Source organism: Bison bison, unplaced genomic scaffold (genome assembly GCF_000754665.1).
Source record: "Bison bison bison isolate TAMUID 2011002044 unplaced genomic scaffold, Bison_UMD1.0 scf7180017864519, whole genome shotgun sequence".
NCBI lineage: Eukaryota > Metazoa > Chordata > Mammalia > Artiodactyla > Bovidae > Bison > Bison bison.
The window spans coordinates 11,599,201-11,599,547 of NW_011495072.1; positions in this window are offsets into that span (position 1 = coordinate 11,599,201).

A 347-nucleotide genomic window follows, 5' to 3' on the forward strand; every position below is an offset into this window, starting at 1 on the left:
ATGAAGTGACAGGACCAGATGGCATGATCTTAGTTTTCTGAATGTTAAGCTTTAAGCCAACTTGTTCACTCTCCTCTTTCATTTTCATCAAGATACTTTTTAGTTTCTCTTCACTTTCTGCCATAAGGGTGGTGTCATCTGCATATCTGAGGTTATTGATATTTCTCCCAGCAATCTTGATTCCAGCTTGTGCTTCTTCCAGCCCAGGGTTTCTCTTGATGTACTCTGCATAAAAGTTAAATAAGCAGGATGACAATATACAGCCTTGACATGCTCCTTTTCCTATTTGGAACCAGTCTGTTGCTCCATGTCCAGTTCTAACTGTTGCTTCCTGACCTGCATACAGG